This window comes from Micrasema longulum, unplaced genomic scaffold (assembly GCF_059751315.1).
Source record: "Micrasema longulum isolate JH-2025_06_02 unplaced genomic scaffold, ASM5975131v1 h1tg002453l, whole genome shotgun sequence".
Classification (NCBI taxonomy): Eukaryota; Metazoa; Arthropoda; class Insecta; order Trichoptera; family Brachycentridae; genus Micrasema; species Micrasema longulum.
The window spans coordinates 159,082-177,758 of NW_028279597.1; the positions used below are offsets into that span (position 1 = coordinate 159,082).

Here is an 18,677-nt window from a genome sequence, read left to right on the forward strand (position 1 = left end):
ATATGAGATATCTCATTGTCTAAAATTATTACGGCTGCTTTTACTGGAAAATTACGATTACATTTTTCCAAATATTTTGCCACTGTATGTTGATTTATTGATCTTTCCGGTGTTACCTGTATACGGTTCTTGTATGAGTGCTATATCATATTTTTGCTGTATAGCTTGTTGAAAAAATGACAATGTGGCAGCTTCGCATTTTTGAAGGTTTTCCTGAACAATTATGATATTTTTTCTGGATTTACTGTCCATAGTCGACCATATTTCGATATCTAATAAATTGTCTTTGGTGTGCCGGACACTCTGGACTTAAAGCTTGACAACCTCGAAAAAGTCATTTACAATAAAAAATATATAAAATTTAAAAAAACAAAAAGGGAAATAAAAACTAGGATTAATAAAATTATTAATGAAGAGAGTGAGAGATGGTTGGTTTTTGTCGGGCTCTCTGTTGATGGTCCAACCAAGGGATTGTAAGAATTTCAAGGCTTCTAGAGTCTGCAGCCGGAGAGTTTCTCGGCTCTGATGTGCCAGGAGAAAGTCGTCCAGATAAACAATAACTCGAATGCCCTTTCTTCGAAGGACCTCTGCGATCCAATTGGTTATTGCTGCAAAAATTTGAGGGGAACTGCTCAAACCCTGGGGCAAGCATGTCATCTGCAGACATTGACCTCTGTACACGACACGTAGAAAACGACGATGGGTCTTTGCAACTTGTATATGAAAATACGCATTCGACAGATCTACTTTTGTCAAGTAGTCTCCGGGTTGCAAGAATTCGGGCACTTTGAGTGGGAGATCAGGGAAAACTTTTTCACTCGCACAAAATTGTTTAGCGCTTTCAGATTGATGATGGGACGATGAGTCCCGACGCTCTTCTGCACTAGAAACATCTGGGACAGGAAACCCCGATTCATGGGTGCTAGTTCTAATACTCCCATTTCTAGCAACTCCTTTATCTGTATGTCCATTTCCGCCGTGTATTTTGTGGCAAAATTGTGCAGTCTTATCCGAGTGGGCCGGGATAGCGGTGGTTTTATCCAAAATGGTATCCGATAGCCATTGAGAATTTTTAGGGCGAAGTCGGGGGCATTTGCGGTACGCCATTGTTCTAAAGAACCTTGCAATTGCCCTCCCTGAAATCGCCCGGGCTGGTTGTCAATTGTTTTGGGGGCGACGGTGCGAGGTCTGCCCACGCCCCGTCTGCCTCCGAAATTTCCGTCCTCTGCTGGCAGAGGAGGAAAGGCCAGAATGGTGACCGGGGTCTGCCCGCCGGTACTGAAACAGAAATTGGGTGGGACCCAGATTTCCCGCAGGAGCACATTGAGTCTGTTTGACTGTTTGTGCTCCGCTCTTTGGCCTTGACACTCTTTTCCTAACCCTGGGGGTCTGCGGAAACTGAGCCCTAAAGACTTTGCTTGCCCCACCCAGTCTCTGCAACCGGGTGACAAGTTTGTCCTCATTGAACAGATGAGTCACCGTGGGAGGAATCTTTTCCAGTGTTGCCTTATCCCCTGGAGTTCTACAGGTCCTTAGAATACGGTCCCGTCTAAATTCAATTATTTCTGCCCGCTTCCTGCAAGCTATCTGGAGTATGTCATCGTTCTTGGCAATGCTTCCCCCAAAAACATCCTGAAATCTTTCTGCCAGGGCCTCTGGCGAAAGTTCAGTATCTGGCTGACAGCTCCAGGTCAAGACATTTTGAATAGATTCCTGGAGGGCCTGCCGTTGTTGGAGCGCTACGTAGGAGATGGCAGCAAAAGCCCTCTCCATACCTGTGAGTTGGACACATGCAGGCGTGATAACCTCACAGTTTACCTCCAACTCTTTGAATCCCGGGTCAGCAGCATACTCCTTCAGCACCTTGGCGTAACGGACATTACACCAACCGGGGGTGTCGAAATTCTGTAGGCGTTCCACTGTCTTTAACATGGCATCGGTCGGTGCTCCTATTAGTGGTTCCTTTAGTGCCACTGCGGGGTCCGGTACATGAAATACCCGAGCCGTGGATGTGCTGCAGGCACTGACACTAGGCCCTGACACATTTGGAGTCTCCACCGGGCCTAAGGGAGACTCTTCGTCTTCGAAACCCTCAAATTCACTGCCAACTGCGCCAGATACGCCGCCGGCATCTCGCTTAAAAACGAACTTCTGGAGATCGCTTAACTGGCGCGTCAGCTTTTTGAGCATTTTATTTTGAGACTTTTTACGCGTCGCGAGCCATCCGAACTCGAATCAGAATCCATGGTCTCATAACGACGCTTGCGCGTACTTGAGTCCGTGTTCTCACTTCGGTGTTTTTTGGTAGTTTTCGCCAGAGTCGGCGGTTCCACAAATGACATTACGGCGCGCGAGGGTTATGTGATGATAAAGATATGTAAATAATATTTGAAGCGCAACGACGCACGTTGTTTTTAAAAAATAAAAACCGGTAAACAAGATGGCGTCCACAAAACAATGCGCGTCACTAATACGAAATTACACGAAAAAACAGTGAATAAACGCAACACTCCTAGTCAATTATATCATATAGTTTTCTTTAAACAACGGAAGCTTTTAAATAAACAATTGAGTTATCTCTAGCACTTAATGTATCACAAAAAACTTAGCGCGAGATAATTTGTGACCACATAGAAAGAATTTCTATGTCAATTGACAAAAAAATTTGCATGACGCCAACTGCCGGTGACAAAACAAACGACCTATCACAGAGCATATAGATGATGTCATCCCAGTGTTGACAATATAAGGAGAATGGAAGCTAATTTAGACCACTATAGACAAGAATCGAAATGTTGTCTCTCACATATATAAAATATGTTCTGGATGACGAACGGCACTACATAATAAAGTCAAGAATAAAACCCGCTGTAACATCGCACAAAACAAACATTTTTATGCCGAACCGGTGACATTTCGAAGGGATGTATTGTTTAAATAACAGACGACCTTTGAAAACAATAATGCTTTTGTCGATAAATAGATTTTCGTGAGGCATCATAGTTGCTTCAAAAATTGTTCTGGTATGGTCAAGAAGAAATCTAATTTTATGAAGTTTATCAGTCGGTATTTGTACATTACTATCACTAAAGTGGAGCATTTGCAACAATAGTTGGTACCTGTCTCTGGGCACCGTCGTTCCGAAAAACGGAGTGTGAAGTATAATGTTTGTACTCCAATACTCTTCTATTGTCAAACGCTTAGTCCTCGTCATTGCGAAAGTTATATACATTTCCGAAACTGTTGTGTCCACCCATTATATGGATCTCGCCTTTTCCTTAAAATCGACAGTGCTCATTTTGTACTGATAAAATTTGTTTCAGCATTAAAAGAATTGTTATACAAGTAAAGTAGTTTAATGGATGTTCTTGACCTTGGAATGTTACTACCACTGATCTTTAAGGCTTCCACACTACGTTTTCCTTGGTTTTGTCTTTATAGTTAAGTCTCAGTACTTTTAGTACGCGACCAATATGAGGGTTGGCATATGATGACTGAAACAAGATCTTCGTCAGGAATGTCAGCAGAAATTCCTCTGACTAACCCCATTCGAGAAACATTATGCGTTGGGATAAAGGCCATTAGACATTGCAAAAATATTTCTGATGAAAGAGTTCGCTGCAGTTGCATTATTAAATTCCATCTTTATTCTGTACTTTCCCTCGGCCTTAATAGACCCGTTAATTATATTGGGTACCTTTCTGGAAAACAAAAATTTGCCTAACTCCACGGTTAAGATAGGTTTGCTCTGTTCACAACGCTGTATAGTCATATTGAAAGGACCGCAAGATCTAAGGGGATTAAAATATTCCTTAAGACCGGAAGACGGAGGGTTAGAGGATTGCCCTGGCGGAGGAGTAGTTTCATTTTATTTATTTTCAAACAATCGCGGAATATCAGTAACCTTGGCGTGGTCCATTTTCCTTTTTTTATATAAATGTATCTCGTCTGTTGGTACGACTTGCACCCCGCCGATAACAAATGTTATGGCTTTGAGTCTTCGTCTTCGTCTCCCGCTGAGTATTATAGCAACTCGGGGATATGAGAAATCTTATCCTGAAGCTACCGAGCCATTGTAAAATAAATTGTCTTAACTTACGTCAAAATGGACGCCTTTCACTTTTTACTGACTACATATTGTATAATCGGTTCGTCTCGCACAAATTTATTTGACAAATGGTCGAATCTTTTCGATTCTCTCGCTAGGTGGCCGTAATATTGCCATATGTGAAAAAATGGCTGGTTAATTAACCAGCCAAATTCACCGTACCGGCTCGAATTATGTGTTAAAATATAATTTTTTTTTTAATATTTTCAATTTTTTTCTGTAGTTCTAAAACTTCATATTTAAGAAGTGGACCCAGCTTCGTTGCTGCGGTTTCAATTATTCTGCCACCAAGAATAGCTTCAGTAAGTGTCCCATCTGCTGTACCGCAATTTACAACCTTATACAATTTGGATGCAGTTATTCTGCCAAATCTTAGGCTATCCATAGAGCACAGTTTGCTCGGTGTTGGGGTGGCATTGTCTGCCATTTTGAATGATTTTTCTTTCATATTTAACTGGCAGCAGTTTATAAATTGTCTGCAGACCAAATATCTCTTGTTTTAATAAATTGATACACAAGGTAGGTAATTAATAGATTAATTCTATTTCAGTTGATTGGCTGTTGATGACTCCCAGTCCTATCGTTTTATTTATATATTAACCTTTAACATACTATGTGAAAAAACTTCCATAAGTTCCTGTGTGGTAACCCGAGGTTACCCAAACTAAATTCGTTTTTTCTAGCCTTTAAAGTAAAATAATTGTGAAATAACCTTCACATACTCTTAGATTAAGAGTAATGACATTATTGTTTATGTTTACAAAACACAACACTACAGAATATCAAAACTACTTGAGTGACGATTGATTTACTCTCCCAATGGAATCCCACAAGAAAAATTCCTGCTTGAAATTCATTAAGGATAATAATACTCAGTTCATTGGTAATATTCACGTGTTAATATAAACTAACTTTTAACTAATGTTTTTTGAAATAAGCATTTATTTCAAGGTTTAAAAATTCGGTTATAAGCGTAGACTATACCCTGTCTGCGTAATCTATAAGTGCGAAAGAACTACAATTAATAATATGAATCATAACACGTATAAAACATATGAGTCGAGGTCCTGTAAAAAATAAGATGGTGAGATGTTCTTCAAACGAATTAAAATATTCAGCTTAATCTTATTTTTCAATGAAATACAGAATATATATTTTTAGTACCTATACGATTTCGATTTTACTATTTCATTCCTTGGAAAATAAAACCAAAAAAGGTACATGAGTACACCACATCATATTTTTGTAAATGCCAGTATTCAACAAATACACCTTTTTAAATAACATATTACAACAGAGATGAAGAACATTTTAGAGAAGGTAATATAGAAGTCTAGGCATCTATAGGGCTTATGACCTGTCATTGGCTGGTTTAAGTGGCCACTTAACACACTGAGTATCATTCACCATTCTGCCCATATTTAAGCATATATATCCCTTCAATTCTTTCATCTGTTGATGTTTAGGAAGTTAAAGAGCTAAAACCTTACCTTTTCTAAAATGTTCTTCATCTCTGTTGTAATATATTAATATTAACAGCTCCCCAGGGAGTTATATCCTGTCCTTGTCTACAAAAATTTGTAAAAACTCAAAATATTGTTAATAAGTCCACCTGGTCCATGAAATACACCGCAAGACAAATAAATTTACGAGTTCTCAAAAAAAACTAAAATTGACATATAATGAATTATTCTTGATATTTAATTAGTTTTTTTTATATTGTTTGACATATGTGATGACTACTCGTTATTTCAAGGTTAAAATAAAAAATCTTACTCATGAATTGTACTTAGAAATTGCCATTATATATCAGGTATCAGATTACCCGAACCTTAGAGACCCATAACGGTTCATTTATGGTCGAGTGTTTGTGATGGAATAATAAAAGACATGTTATTTTTTAATTCATATTTAAGAAGTAGGTTCTTATCGCTTTATTTTAAATTAAAGTATTTTACATTTAAACATATTTATAACATTTAAAAATATTTAGTACTTAGTGAATTCACCTTTATTTTTTATAACATGTAAAATTCTATTATTTAGAGAAGCGTAAAGCGAATCTAAAATTTCTGATGTTATTTCTTCTTCCCAAACTTGAATTAAGTTTTTTTTTAATTCCTCAATGTTTTTTGATTTTTTTTTCCCAACTTTTTTTTTCATAATCGCCCATAAATTTTCTATCGGGTTCAAATCAGGGCTATTCCCGGGCCACGTCAACGATTTTAAGCCAATTTTCTCCTTGAATTCATTGATCTATAAAAAAACAATAAATTATTTATCATGTGGTCACAAAATGCATTTAAAAATATATATATTTGTACTCACAGTGCGGGCTCTATGGCACGGCGCAGAATCGTCCTGAAAAATTGGGTCCGCGGTATACTGCGTAATGTCCTCGATTGTTGGAATAATATGTTTTTTTAACACTTTTTTGTACTGAATGGCATTCATCGTACCCTGTACAAAATTTAGAGGTCCTAAACCGTATGCTGTCATGCACCCCCAAATCATCACGTAGGGTGAATGTTTAACGGTTCGAGTGACGCACGACGGATGATATCTTTCCCCACGTTTTCGTCGAACTATCTTTCTGCCGTCTGGACCAAAAAGGTTGAATTTTGATTCATCAGAGAAAACAACATTTTGCCAATCCTCCAAGGTCCAATTCTGGTGCTCTTTCGCCCAATCCAGTCTAGCCTTCTTCATTTTGTCCGTGAGTAATGGTTTCTTTGCGGGACTCCGTGCTTGGAAACCATGCTCCAACAGCCGCCTGGACACTGTTTTTACTGAAAATGTTGATGTGCTGGTAGACTGCACCTCTGCGTGTATTTCAGGTGCCGTTAAAAATCGATCGCGCATAACAATTTTTTTTATTAAGCGATCATCTCGGGCAGATGTCACGCGCCCCCGTCCGCTTCCTTTTTTCCGTTCTATGGATCCAGTTTCTTGGATTTTTTTTAATAAAAACCTCACTGCACCTTCTGAATACCCAACTCGACGAGATATTTCACAATTAGATATGTTTTCTTGCGACAATGTGATTATTTTGGATTTTATCGCAATCGACATTTGCTTTGCACTTTCCATGATTGTTGTGTTATGTTCACTCAAACGCGGGTAAAACAAGACTGTTGAGACATTTTAAAATGTAAATATTGTAGAAAGGTGACACATAGTGTCCTTAATTTATTAAACAAAAGAAAGAGGTATCGATAAAGGATTTCTTAGAAAAAGGGTTCAGTAAAGTCAAGGGGCGCGGTAGCAGGTAAACTCGTAATTTTTTTTGTCTTGCGGTGTAGAATAGAATTTGAAAAAAGAAAAAAATTTCGGCGTTGCCTAGTATGTAGGTGAAATAATTCAATTACACGAATCTCACCCGCATAATTAAAAGTTTCAGTTCTTTAACTTCGCAAACATTAACAGATAAAAGAATTGAAGAAATATAAATGTTTAAATATGAGTAGAATGGTAAATGTTACACTGTGTGTAAAGTGGCCACTTAAACCAGCCAATGACAGGTCATAAGCCCTGTAGATGCCTAGACTTCTTCATTACTTTATCTAAAATGTTCTTCATCTCTATTGTAATATGTCAAGATTAACAGCTCCCCAGGGAGTCGAATCCAGTCCTTGTCTACAAAAATTTGGACAAACTCAAAATATTATATTTTATGTACTTACATTTTTCCTTCTTTGCACGACTGTTTGAATGCACTTCATTAAATGTTGAATATTTATATTAAATGTCGAGTAACATTAATTTGAAAATTGCTTTTTTTTTTAGTTCTTAACACATAAAATCACCACCATTTACAGAAATCAAAAAAATTAACCATACAAAAAACATTTAATTTACAATTCGGAGATACAGCACACATTTTTTTAGTAAAGAGCTTCGACTTTCGGTTCATTGGTATAAAGTTCCGAGGTCAACTGATTTAGTATTAAATTACTGTCTCTTTTCATCTTATTAAAATTATATGTGTGTCTTGCTCAGTTATCTCATTAGATTATATCTCTTTCCCTCAAATGAATGTTTTATATATTTGTCTCAAGAATACTCGACGTTTTGTCATTTTCTGAGATCATTGTGGACAAAATATTCCATTTAAAATTATCTAATAAACCTAAAAATATGATATAATTTTTTTCTGGTGCGTAAAAGATCACTTTAAGATTACAAAAAATTTCGTTGTGATATTCAAAGGAGTTGACGAGATATTGATGAATTAAGTGCAATTTGCAACGCCGGTTACATCATAGGAACGGGCGGGTTAAATAAAAAACCAAAGCAAATAAATTGAGGTGTGGGTATTTTCCCATTTCTCTGGCTGTAATGAATTTTTTTGAGGTTCTAACCGCAGCCATCTTGGATTTTCTCAAATAGCACTCTGTTATCCTCCTTGATGGTTCCTTAGAATGTCTCCATTCATGCTAAAGATTTTATCTTTATTCAATGTTTACGCTTTTGGAGGTGGGTGATGTACGGTTGCGTGTACTAATGTAGGTAGGGGAGGGGTATGCATTGTCCGCCATATCTCTTCTCCCTAGTGTTCGAGTTAACAATAATTAATATAAATAGATAAAGGTGTGATTAGAGGGGGCGCCTTACCTGAAACATCCCTCCCCCTTTGTGAAAAAACTGCTACTAAGTTAATGAAACATCTAAAATAAAATTTGCCAAAGAAAAATCATCGAAATTGTTAAAAATGAAAATTGTTAATGTTTTTTCAAAAAATCGTTAAAATTGTTCAAAATGCACTCGAAAATGTTTGTTAAAATTATTTTTCATCCTTATGAAACTCAGTTAAAGAGAAAAAAACTGAATAATATTGTCTTTTGTAACGCTTAATAATAAAAATGGCTGTGATTGTTTGTTCGACACTTAATAAATATACATATAAAAATACATAATTTTTTTGTAACAAAACATTACTACTTAAGTACCGAGTGTCCTTTTTTCACATTAAACTGGAAGCCTCGATGGGTGCGGCGCTGGTTTAGCTGCCGTCTCTCGTCATCCTGATGTGCTTCATGTCGTGGTCAGTTATCCTCATATTGAAGAAACGCCACACCCCGATGACGAGTGCGATGATAATGCAGACCAATACTAGCGCTGTGAGTGATATGTGGTCAGGTGCTGGTCTCATGACACTCGCACCTGACTGCGCTATCACTGCGTCTTCTTTTGATGATGTAGAACCCATGGTAGTAGCGATAGGGTAGATACTTTTGTCTTGTTACTTTTATGAACGACTCTGGCTCACTGAATCTGACAGGTTTTCTTCTCGCACGGCCTAAACGTGTTGTCATTTGTGCTGCGTTCGGCAAATTTTTTAATGGTCATGACGGTGTATCCTCGTTGCAGTTCAGATGTTAATTCGCAACCAAGCCGTTACCATTTCTGGCAAGTCATCGTTTCGGAGTTTGTAAGTAGGATTTAGGCGGTCTATGGAAATGGTTTTCTTTCTCCTTGATTTTTATTTTAATCATCTTATCCCGTCTTTTTAAAACAAATTTTCCGGGATTTTCCAAAAAACAATTTGTGTTTAAGGTTTTCGGATTTTTTCGAGATTTTTCCTGGGTTTTCCAAAAAATATTTGTGTGTGAGGTTATCCGAATTTTAGAAAAAGAAGAGAAAACTATTTGTGTTCGAGTTTTTCCGAATTTTTCCTGGGTTTTCCGAAAGACTTTGTGTTTGAGTTTTTCCAAATTTTCCAAGATTTTATAAAAAGAAGAAGAGAAAACTATTTGGTTTTCTGATTTTTTTGAGATTTTTCCTGTGTTTTCCGAAAAATTATTTGTGTGAGGTTTTCCGAATTTTCCGAAAAGCTATGTGAGGGCTCTCATTACCTCGTTTTTTTACAAAAATATGGGTACAAGACTTAAAATCGGGAACGATCGCGCCACTTGCCCGTTAGTAGATGCACGCTCGGAATTGCTGGTTCGCGGGATGCGTTATCCTTTATTAACTTTGCTACAGAAGCCTAAATACAATGACTGCAATCACCTACCTTATTTTGGATTCTGGCACCTTTATTGTCTGGAACTTCTGTCGCGTGGCAGTCAGGATCAGATCCGATCTTGTTGTCAGGAAGGAGGGGCACTTTGGAATTACACAACACAGTGGATTTAATAGTTATTGATTGTAAAATATCTTATTTGCGATCGCGGTGAGAATATAAGAAATCACATGTACACACGCCCAGTTCAGTTGTTGTTCTTCTGACTCCGAAACAATATAATAACAACAACCCACGGTAGGCAAATGTAACATCTTAACAAGGGCCCTGTAGGTAGCAAATAAATCCGAACGCCTCATCCTAGCAAATGTGCTATATATATATATATATATAGAGATGTGTGCACATAGAGTTAATGTGGCGTAACCAGTGATGTTGGTAGATTTGTCGCCTGTCCCGTGGTGTTCGTGGCGATGGGAACGTTGCGGCCATTATTTTATCAAGTTTCTGGTGTAGTCTGTGTTGCTGATTTTCGGCTTCGATGCGGATTGCGGAATCTTAACACTTTATTTTTGGGCTCTTACGCTTAGGCTAGACCAGGGGTTATATCGAATCACTTTTTAATTAGGCTGTTACTTTATTTACTATAAGTTACAATAGTTAGGAACAAAGTTATTAGTTATGCCTCGTGGCAGTGTTGGAACCGACTCGCTTTGGCGAGGCGGCGCACGGGTGCGTACTCGTGTACACACGTGCTAGCCTCCTCGCGCAAACCACCAGACTGTCGCTCCCTGCGCGACGTTCGTCTCTCTTATCTTCTGCCCCACATATTGATTGTAACAAATACCATAACAATATAATTTAGATCCGTTTCACAAAATGGTGTACAAAACCAAAAATAACTTATTTTTTGTTTTGCAAACTTGGTTTGCATAAACCAAGTTTTGTAAAGTTTCCATTTAAAATAAATATAAAAATGGCATTTTTCAATAAAAAATTATAAAAGCGCCATCTATGAATAATTAGTTTCATATTTTTGTTTAGAATCACTTTGTTGACATACTGGATTTAAACCAGCCAACGACAGGTCGTAAGTCCTGTAAATGCATAGACTTCCATATTCCCTTAAAAATGTATTTCCTTCTCTGTTGCAATAAATTTAACTATTTTTTTGTGTATAATTGTTTTTTGTACTTTTTAATATGTTAGTTTTATTTATTATAAATGGATTTTGCGGGATCGTAAAACAACAACGAATGTGCAAAAGACAGTGACATTGACATTATTTTATATTTGATTTTGACAAAGTCATACAAAGACTTTTTTTCCATGTTAAAAAAAAATATATTTCCAAACCAATTATTATCAAATGGTACACTTTTGTGCTTATCAAGTTATGACATAAATTGTCAAAAAAAAAAAATTTACCGCTGTCGTCATGTAAAGTTAAAGAAAATCACATGCGTTGTTGTTCTACGAACTGTGTTATAAAAATCCGTCTTCCTTTCCTTCACTTTATTTCCTTTTTCTCACCTTCTTTTGTTCATTTTTTGATATTTTATATTTTCTCCCTTGTCTGTAACGTGTTCTGCTATTATATTTGTGAAAAACTTTAACTGGATGCGTGTACTTATTTGTTTAAATAATTTATGTTTTTTTCCCGAATAAAATATTTAAAAAATAAATAAAAACCCTTATTTTCACTGCAAGCTGTCAGTGCACGTCGGCTCCTTATTGCTCCTTATTGTTGTATCCCGAATTGTGTGACGCAGAAATCCCCTTGTTTAAGTCCATTATGGCATCTAACTTTGGAGCTGTATAATATATGAATCCACTAAATTCTTTAAAAGTAGGAATATCATTGAACACTTTCTTGCCATCTCACAAACCCTTTGTACTGCAATCTAATTTTACAAGAATTAAATTGATAATTAGTACATCCCAGTGACTGGAAGGTACTCCTCACTTATGTTATGCTCTTAAGTTAAATAACATCTGCATTTTTAATTGATTTTAAATTAAGCTACTCCTTGACAATTAACAATTAATTTATTATTATGTTTAAAAATATAGAACTTATAGTCCTTAAAATATTGCATGACTAAAATGACAGCTGTCAAACTAATGTCACTAGTGATGGGAAATTACTGATCACTGATCAAATCGATTTTAACAGTTTTTTCATGCAAACATGAATCTCTGTTTCCGAAAATTGATATAAAAACGCAAAAACAAGCCTATTGCAAAAAAGACGACAAGACAATTATTCACCAAAAAATAAGACATTTATACTTTTTTTCATGAACAACATCACATGAATTATTTTTTTATTCGATCAATTTGTCCCATCTCTAACATTTTTGCAAAATGATGTAACCTTGTAAGAACGTCATCAATAAATAGGTTTATTTTAGTTTGAAAGCTGATTTTATAAAATTATGTTGATTTATATGTCAAGCATTGTATAAAAAAATAAATTAACACGCCAGATACTAATGATTGTTTGTGTGTCAATATAAATCACTCCTTAGACGTTACCACAAAGTTATGTCATCACTTTTGCTGACAACTGTCATTCTAATCGAGCTTTATTTTAAGGACTATAGTGACATAAACTTTGTACGACATAAAATCATCATCGACTATAAAAAACCTAAATTTTGTAAATGGGGTCTAGAATTCCAACCGTCCAGTATTTAATTCCAAGTCAGTAGCTGCAAGACGTGTTGTAATCTTACTCCTTTATTTTAAAATTTCATTTATACACTAAACTTCATTGTCAATTAAAAAAAGTGTAAATGGGGGCTAGCTTTCTTACCGTCCATGCGCTGTGTAGCTGCAAAAAGTGCTGTAATCAAGCCCCTATCTGTTATGTTATGATTGAAATAGATCTTAATTGGAAACGAGGAACTAGTGCTGGGATATTTATTTACTGTACAGCGCCCATTAGGTGATTTTCACAAAAAAGTCACTCCACCATAAGTCTGTACTTAATAAGTTTTACCTGTCAACCGAGGATACTTATGTAACCTCAAAATGGACAAGATGATAGTATTTGGAAATTGGGAGCGGATGGACCAGCCGTTATTCTGATTGTAAAAGGCTGGTTTTGGATTTTTTTGTTAAAGATTAATGTGCTTCCTTGAATAAATCGTAAAATAAAAAATGCTCATGGTTAATTTTTGATAAAAACAGGACAAGATGAATTTTGGAAGTAGGTGACTCAATTAAAAATGGATAATTTAGTGTATACACAAATTAATGCATTTATGTATAAATCTTATCAAATTAATTACTTTATGTAGATTAATAAAATGGTTAATTTTATATTATGTTTGTCATGTGTCACTATATCAAATTTCTTTACTTCTTCAATTATTCAATCCACTATTCTATCCAATGAATGGCATATCACCTCAATTCTCCGAGTCTTTTTAATGTGTTTTTCCTTTTGTTTCAATTCTTATTTACTTTCTTTCCTTCTTTTGTTTACAATTACATGCTTTGCAATAGTTTAAATTATTATTATAATCAGTGCTCGATTTCTAAAAATTGAGGTACCGGAACTCTGTTAAGGGCGGACACACCGGGGGGTCTGGGGGGTATTCCATACCCCCCCAGCTAAAGGGGGGTCCGGGGGCCCTCGGAAAATTTTCAAAATTTCAGTTTAAAATTACGCATTTTTAGGCTGTTTTTACTTCTCAGTTAATAAACATACATGTTTATGTATGTAACATGTTAATAAACATAATGAAAAGCAGTAAAACAATACAACATAACTGTTTCAAAAATTGTTCTTAAAATATACTCCAAAACTTCATCATGTTTTCTTCGTATTTGCCTTCTCTTGATCTTTCCTTACTCTTGACAGCTAGCGCCGAGTGGTGTCCAGAAACCAGCCAAGAGTTAACATACTTCTCTGGATCAAACAGTCTAAGAGGAGGTCCATTAATTTTCAAAAACATCAGGCCAGAAACCGTTCTTATGTTGAGTGAAGATCGCAGCGGTGTAATTATTAAGTTCATCTGAGAGAATCCTCTTTCACATTCACTTGATGAAATGGCAACCGAGTCAATTGATTGTTTTACAGGATTGAGGCTTTCTGGTAACTCTCTGGAGTAGATATATTCGCGTAAACCTGTAATTAACTGTCTTTCGTTAAGTTTGAACCTGGAAGCAAGTTTCCTCATTTCATTTTCCCCAAAACTTATTGGGAGTTTCGTCGGCCAGGTTTTGGTATCCATAACTTCAAGAGTTGTAGCTAACTCAACATCTTTGTCATCAAGTAGTCTCGTTTCAATAGAAGTTTTAAGGGCCTCGTAAAATATTTTGGGGTTCAACGGCTGATTGTCTGATCTCCCTTCTTTTGTGTGGAGAGGAACCTCGAAAAAAGACAAGTTGTTTACTGCTTCTTGAGCCATTGTTGAGTAGGACCCTGGAACTGTTTTTCTTTCTTCAAATAAACCAACTGTGATTAGCAATTTTCTGTTCGCATAGTTCAAATCTGCATTCCGATGTTGTAAAGCTTCACTTAGTTCTGAAAGTTCTTGCAAAGCATCTGCCATCAATCCCAGGTCTAGAATGAAATTAGTTTCTGTGATTTTGTTAAGAAGTCCGGAAAAAGTACTTTTATCTTTGCTGTCTCTAGACGGGTCATTTGAAGCTTCTTTAAAGTGTTGGACTAATGCTTCATATGACTTCCAAACAGCTGACACAGATCTAAAACTAGATGCCACCCAACGGGTGCTCAAGACTCTTCCAATTTTTAAAATTTCTGTATCCAAAAGAGTTGCACAGCTTTGAAGTTCCCTGCTGTTCTTTGGTGAAGCATGATAGACAACATAGAGTTTGTCAATAAAAGATTTAAACCTATTAACTCCTGAAACAGATTTAATAACGTCTGACACTGACAGCTCAAGTCTATGGTTTGCACAGTGCCAAACAATAACAGAAGGAAATTTCTCACGAAATAATGTTGCAACGCCTTTGTGCTTACCGATCATAGTAGCAGCACCATCACAAGTTAAGCTTGTTAAATTATTACTTAAAAATACGTCAGATATTCCATTAGACCGAAGACAGTTCATCAAAGAGTCAAAAACAGCTGTAGCAGTAACGCCATCTAGTTCTATTAGATCCAAAAAGACGTTAGTGGAGCCACTCATACCAGTTTTAGGCAAAGAACACCGAACGTATACTATTAAACTTGACTTATTACTTAAGGACGTGGATTCATCAATTATCAAACCAAGTTTTGTATCATTCTTAATGATTTCATCTACAAAGGTTTTCTTCATTTCCTTACTGATATGCAAAGCAATTTTAGCACAGGCTTTGTCTGAGTGTAAAATGCGACCTATGTTAATCCCATTTAGTTCTTGCAAATCAATTTCCGTTTCAAAATTGTTAAAAGACTGATTTTCTTTAACAACCTTGTACGCCGTTCGGAAAATTTTCCCCGTTATTTCTTTTTCATGAGATTTCTGTCTCAAAATAGTTTTCTCCAGTTTTCCGTCTTTACTTTTGGTTAGGATTTCAGCAGCTGCTTTATGACCAGCACTCTCTTTGTGGTCAAAAATCTTTTTCCTTAAAGACGTTTGCTTTTTCTGTTTAGTGTCACCATAACTGTCTATTTCAACATTTGCCCATTCTTTTGAAATTTTCATACCTGTTTTTTTCTTAACAGATAAGATCCCTACTTTTTTACAAGTACTGCATCCTAACTTTCCATTTTTAATTAACAACCAGTGATATTTTTCGCAAAATTCAGTTTTTTGAAAATTAGTCCAACAATCTGGCAAGGCATTGTCGTTACACTCAACCTTTTGTCCTTGTTCTTTAGAGTGATGTTCGTCAGAATCTGAACTGGTTACCTTTTCAGTGCTAGTTGACAGTTGTAAGGTCGTTGAAGATGGTTGCGTGAGGTTGTCTTCACAATCAATGGTTCGCTTAAGTCTCTTAGTATCACCCGAGGGTAAAAAAAAATCGGTTAACTTTTTGTTCATCTTATTTCACAACAATAACACGTAACAGTAACGTAACAGAGATAAATAAAAGAAGACCGTGTGTGCAAGTGGGTAGCGCGTAGTAGAGTACAGTACAGGACAACACGGACTCCCGACTACGGGACTACGACTGAGCAACTGAGCATCTAGTGATGAACGAAGTGGGGAGTAGACGCCAGACGGACGAGTCTATCTCTAACCTGGAGGGGAGGAAGCTATACTGCACGTGCGCGGCGGCGGATGAGTCTATCTGTTTATCTGTTAGCTTCGAGCTACAATTATATGCTTTATTAATAAATTGCGAGTTAATTTACCGTAATAGATAATAGATAATAACATAAGTTTAATAAATCAGTTAAATTTAACTGTTTTCAAATAATTTAGTTTTTTTACAGAGAGAGGTTCCGGAACGCCGTTCCGCCGCGTTCCGCCTGAAATCGAGCACTGATTATAATATGTTTTAAATAACTATTGCTTTATACACTTCATGTATATTTAAATTGTTTCCCTCTCAGCGTTTAATAAATAAATAATTAAAAACTAGCTTAATGCACACTTCGGCATTGCCTGAAAATAAAATATGTATCGAAGTGTTATTTTGGGAGATAAATTTTAATTTCAAAATGAATATTTTTGTGTAAATATGTAATAAATATTATGTACAATACCTTTTATTGTGTCTTATTTCTGCCTATGTGTGAAAATAGTGAATAAATAATAAGTTTCACTTGATAAATAAGTTTATTAATCACAAACTAAGATGATACAATAAAATATTTATACGCAGGTTTACAATGCAACACTCATTTGGAAATCCGTATCAATGTCGCAGCCGGATTGTCATTCTAGCTGGAAAACATATTTGCTAGCCAAATTACAAATGGAATGGTTTCATTGGGACTGACTATAATGACGACGATCAGCTTTAATGTTTATTATGCAAAATGAGCTGTGGGCATGGTTTCAGGTGAAAAACAGATATCCATTCAATACTACCGGGGGAAGAAATATGATGATGAATAAAGCCAGTGGGTATTACCTTATTATTAAGACGTAAATACCCGAAGACCCAATGGGGCCAAATATTTTGATGTGTCGGGTGAAGTTTGGTTAGGTTAGAATTAGTTAGAAAGTATCCTGCTGATTTTAATAAAATTTTAATATACAATTCAACTACAAACTAAAAAATATTTCCCTTTTAATGGTTTCGTCAATGAAGGATCTTTGCATTACTTTAGATAGTAAAATCTCCTATCATGAACACATTAATAATTTTGTAAACAAATCTCTCAAACTTCTCGGTTTTATCAATAGAATGGACTTCAAAAATATTAATACCATCAAAACTCTTTACTGCTCACTAGTTCGACCCCATCTAGAATACGCTTCTCCTATTTGGTCACCATTCTACAGGACTCATATTGACCATATCGAGTCTGTCCAACGCCGTTTTCTAAGAAAAGTGGCACGGGTGCTTGGATTATAAAGGGGTGATTATACCTATAGTCCTTCAAATATAGCTTGATTAGAATGACAGTTGTCAGCAAAAGTGATGACATAACTTCGTAGTTACGTCTAAGGAGTGATTTATATTGACACACGAAAAATCATTGGTATCTGGCGTGTTAATTAATTTTTTTAATTCAATGCTTGACATATAAATCAACAAAAATTATATAAAATCAGCTTTAAAACTAAAATAAACCTAATTATTAATGACGTTCTTACAAGGTTACATCATTTTGCAAAAATGTTAGAGATGTGACAAATCAAATGTAAAAATAATTCATTTGATGTTGTTCATGGAAAAAAGTATAAAAGGTAATTTTTTGGTGAATACTTGTCTTTAACACACTATAATAGGCATTTTTTTGCGTTTTTATATCAATTTTCGGACACAGAGCTTCATGCTTGCATGAAAAAACATCGATTCGATCGGTACATGATCAGTGATCGGTACTTTCCCACCACAAGTCACATTAGTTTGGCAGCTGTCATTTTAATCAAGTTATATTTTAAGGACTATAGATTCTTAATTTACACATACACAAGTAAAACTATGTAATATTGTATTACTGCCTATCCTAAAAAATCCACGCCTTCTCAATTTGTTTATATTACATTCATACCTTCTAATTCGTCATCATTTCCCTATCCACATCCAGTAGCGCATAGGGCACAACGATGAGGAAGTTCAGTGCCATGGGAAATCGGATATATTTTTTGTATTCTTGCATGCGGAAAAAATTAGAGCATTTAATTGTACGGCGAAGTTTCTCAAAAATACATGAAAAAGTCAATAAAATTAGTTTTAACAAAAATTTAACAAACTACTTTGAAACATCACGGATTCGGGTGAACAATAACTAAAAGATTTCTGGTTTCGGGATAGCCATGTTTTTCAACCTTTAGCGTATTTTAACAGGTTCTCCTTTTAAATGTCAGGAAAACTCACCGACTTGAACTGGTGACGTCACGGGTGGAGTAATTTTAAAATTACAAAGCATTCAAAATTCATAGTGATGATAATACGATTGCCTCAGTTTGTAGTCTTAACAATTTTTTTAAATTCCAAACTTTCTCATTGAAGCTGCTCTCG

At 35.9% G+C, this 18,677-nt stretch overlaps 1 protein-coding gene across 1 annotated transcript in view; it reads left to right on the forward strand.

The window, feature by feature from the left end:
• The window catches only part of Ski6 (exosome complex component Ski6), a 58,127-nt gene extending 39,973 nt beyond the window's left edge, over positions 1-18,154 (forward strand). Inside the window, exon 7 of the mRNA XM_088240442.1 lies at positions 16,866-18,154. The gene's annotated coding sequence lies outside the window, so the exon portion shown is untranslated. The remainder of the gene's footprint in view (positions 1-16,865) is intronic.
• Positions 18,155-18,677: the final 523 nt, after the last annotated feature.